The following is a 4,270-nucleotide window of genomic DNA, read 5'->3' as shown; positions in this document are numbered from 1 at the left end:
CCCCCCATCCCCCCACCCCCTGCCACCCGCAGGACCTGCCTGCACTGACTGCCCATAGAAGGAGCTGGAAGCCCTGAGCTCCATCGTCATTTGTTCTCCTGGGCCTAGCACATCCCAAAATAAATGACAAGGGATATTAACTGGCATAATAATAATAATCTATAATAATAAAAGCATAATATGCTCATTAGACCGGACAGCCGAACGACCTTCTGGACAAAGCCGGGGCTGCGAGGGCTGAGCCCTGTGCTCAAATTTCAAGCATAATAATAATAATAAAGGAACTTAGTGGCCAACTGTTGGGGCAAAACCAATTATTGTTTAATTGTCTGTCTGGTGGGACTGGAACACAGAGGCCAGCCTGGTAAACTTGAGGAGTGGCTATTTCTGCTTTTGAGTTCACGCAATTTTTTTAAAATTGATTTCAGAGAGAGAGAAATAGAAACATCAATGATGACCGAGAATTCTTGCATGACCCCCCCTCCCGCAACTGAGGATCGAGCTGGTAACCCCAGCATGTGTCCTGACCTGGAATCGAACCGTGACCTCTGGGTTCATAGGTTGATGTTCAACCACAAGGCTCTTACTAGCCCAGGCGAACACTCACTCAGACACAGGCCGGCCTGCCTTCCTGGATTTTGCGGCTCCCACCTGGATTACTTCCCTGTTAAAATATTTTCTGTGAGAGGCACTAAGATTCCTCTGCACTGGTTTTATTCACAGAAGAAGCATCACTAACACACATGCATATCTATTGATCAGATTGGTGAACCGAGGGAGCTGTCGCTAGTCTTTGTCTTCCAAAAGCTGCAAACAAGTCGTTCGAGATCAGAAAGACAAGCCGGTCCCTTTCCAGGTCCCGCATCTGCTGCTGCTGCTGAAACTCACTGCAAGGCAGGCTGGCCTGTGTCTGTGTGAGTGTTCGCCTCGGCTGGTAAGAGGAGGGGCTCTAATTAAGAGCCTTGTGGAGAGACAGCCCTCACCTTTCAGCTACATCTCCATCGAAATTGGTTTGGGAGACAGTTGGGCTTCAATTACTCAGAAGCTAATGCCTCACAGCTCAATGCCTCGTGCAGCCAGGCGCCTAGCAACAGCTCTCTGATGGGTGATGTGAGATTTTAATTAGCATCTTGGACTCCATCTAGAAATCCATTCCAAGCCCATTTGCTTGCAGGAGCCCAGCCTCGTGTGGGCCGGGTTCCGAACCATTTCCATAAAGGAAGGGACAGCAACTATGTGACCTTTGCACTTCCCGGGCGTTTCCACACCCCAGCCCAGGGCTCTGGCTGTTCCTGAGTGCACTGGGCAGCCATCAGGAGGGTTTGAGCAGTGACGGGACACAGGTGACTGACTTTAGCAGACTCTAGGTAGCAAGATAGAAACAGGACTAAGAGGCCATTGTGGCTCTGACTGGTTTGGCTCAGTGGATAGAGCGTCGGCCTGCGGACTCAAGGGTCCGGTCAAGAGCATGTGCCTTGGTTGCAGGCACATCCCCAGTAGGGGGTGTGCAGGAGGCAGCTGATCGATGTTTCTCTCTCATAGATGTTTCTAACTCTATTTCTCTCTTTTCCTCTCTGTAAAAAATCAATAAAAACAATAAAAATATATTAAAAAAAAAAAAGAGGCCATTGTGGTCCAGGTGAGAGGTGCTCATGGCCCAGATTAAGGGGAGTGTGGAACAGTGAGAAGTGGAGAGAGTTGGGATTGGCTGATGGAGTGGATGTCGGGTGTGAGAGACAGGGTGCCTTCAATAAATTTTTAGACAATTTTTTTTATTGCGCTAAAATATAAATTACGTAAAATGTACCGTTTTTAAGCATACAGTTCTGTGGCGTTAGTTACAGTCATATTGTTATGCAATTACCACCATCTCTAGAACTTTTTCATCTTTAAAGGGAAACTGTACCCATTAAACATGAACCCCCTATTCCCCCCTCCCTGCAGACCCTGGCAACCACCATCCTCCTTTCTGTTTCTGTGAATTGTATTGCTGTAGGGACATATACATGGAATCATATGATATTTGTCCGTTTGTAACTGGTTTATTTCACTTAGCATAATGTCTTCAAGTTTCATCCGTGTAGTGGCATGTGTCAGAATTTCTTTCTCTTAAAGGCTGAATAATTAGGGGGTGTGCAGGAGGCAGCTGATCGATGTTTCTCTCTCATCAATGTTTCTAACTCTCTATTCCTCTCTCTTCCTCTCTGTAAAAAATCAATAAAAACAATAAAAATATATTAAAAAAAAAAAAGAGGCCATTGTGGTCCAGGTGAGAGGTGCTCATGGCCCAGATTAAGGGGAGTGTGGAACAGTGAGAAGTGGAGAGAGTTGGGATTGGCTGATGAAGTGGATGTCGGGTGTGAGAGACAGGGTGACTTCAATAAATTTTTAGACAATTTTTTTATTGCGCTAAAATATAAATTACATAAAATGTACCATTTTTAAGCATACAGTTCTGTGGCGTTAGTTACATTCATATTGTTATGCAATTACCACCATCTCTAGAACTTTTTCATCTTTAAAGGGAAACTGTACCCATTAAACATGAACTCCCCATTCCCTCCTCCCTGCACACCCTGGCAACCACCATCCTCCTTTCTGTTTCTGTGGATTGTATTACTGTAGGGACATAGAAGTGGAATCATATGATATTTGTCCATTTGTAACTGGTTTATTTCACTTAGCATAATGTCTTCAAGTTTCATCCGTGTAGTGGCATGTGTCAGAATTTCTTTCTCTTAAAGGCTGAATAATATTCCATTGTGTGTATATATCACCTTTTGTTTATCCATTCATCTGTTGATGGACACTTGAGTTGTTCCCACCTATTGGCTAATGTGAATCATGCTGTGAACTTGTGTGTACAGATCTAGTCCCTTCTTTCAGTTGTTTTGGAACTGAAATTCCAGAAGTGGAAGTGCTGGGTTATTGGTAATCCTGTGGTTAATTTTATGAGGAATCATCATATCACTTCCGCAGCAGCTGCACCATTGCACATTCCCACCAGCACTGCACAGGGTTCTAATCTCTCCACATCCTCATCAAGGCTTATTTTATTACATTTTTACAATAAATATCCAAATGGACGTGAAGTGGTATCTCACTGTAGTTCTAAGGATGAGTGATGCTGAGCATCTTTTCACGTGCTTATTGGTCCACTCTAAAATTTGAGCTAAGCAACTGGAAGAAGTGAGTTGCCATGAAGTGAGATGGAGAATATTGTAGGAAGAGCAGGTTTTGAAGGAAAAATCCATGATTAAATTTGAGATGCACGTTAGGTACCCAAGTGGAGATTTTTAATAAACAATAGGATTTTTTATAAACACATGAGTTTGATGTTCATGTGGCAGGCTTACCTACTGTGTATGAGTACCTTCTGTGTATGAGTACCTACTGTAGTGTATGCATACCTATTGTGTATAAGTACCTACGGTGTATGAGTACTGACTGTGTATGAGTGCCTAGTATGTATGAGTACCTACTGTGTATGAGTACCTTCTGGGAAATGAGTACCTACTATGTATGAGTTTCTACAATGTATGAGTTCCAACTATGTATGAGTACCTACTATGTATGAGTTTTTACTGTGTATGAGTACCTACTATGGTGTATGAGGTGCATTCCTCCTTGATCTGGGGTAGAATCCTTTCTATGTATAGCTGAATTCTATGTTCTGTGCTTTTTGCTCCTCAGAGTGTTCTTTCTGAACAAATTGGAGCTTTGAACCCCCCGCTGATCCCCACAGCACTGCGGAAGTCCCTAGGGAACACTGCCATGGACACCCTTTCTGTATTATCACCCTCTTCTTGCGTCCACCCTGTCCCACTTCCCTGCTCCCTTACTGGTTTCTCCTGGACACAATTTCTTTTATATTGATTTCGGAGAGGAAGGGAGAGGGAGAAAGAGATAGAAACAGCAGTGATGAGAGAGAATCATTGATTGTGATTGGCTGTCTCCCCTACTGTGGATTAAGCCTGCAACCCTGGCATGTGCCCTTGATCAGAATCAAACCTGGGACCCTTCAGTCCGCAGCCCGACTCTAGGGCTGGGCACGATTTCTAATAAATCACTTCCACACACACCCTCTTCCCAGGTACTACTCTAGGGGTCCTGCCTGCGTCTAGGATTCCTCTGGTCCCCTCGCCCGCGCGCGCACACACTGACTGGCTCTGCGGCTCTTCCCGCAGGTGATCTACGCCCTGAACACCCGCCAGGACGAGGCCGAGGCCGGCCTGGAGGCGCTGCGGGAAGCCCACCAGGCGGAGCTCCG

The 4,270-nt window shown here is 45.2% G+C and overlaps 1 protein-coding gene across 1 annotated transcript in view; it reads left to right on the top strand.

Moving 5' to 3' along the window:
• The window catches only part of FAM184B (family with sequence similarity 184, member B), a 53,650-nt gene that overhangs the window by 8,932 nt on the left and 40,448 nt on the right, over positions 1 to 4,270 (top strand). The gene's annotated exons all lie outside the window — the stretch shown is intronic.

This window comes from Myotis brandtii, unplaced genomic scaffold (assembly GCF_000412655.1).
Source record: "Myotis brandtii unplaced genomic scaffold, ASM41265v1 scaffold547, whole genome shotgun sequence".
Taxonomy (NCBI): domain Eukaryota; kingdom Metazoa; phylum Chordata; class Mammalia; order Chiroptera; family Vespertilionidae; genus Myotis; species Myotis brandtii.
Note: the sequence above shows the minus strand (reverse complement) of the source record. Positions and strands in the feature narration are given on the sequence as shown.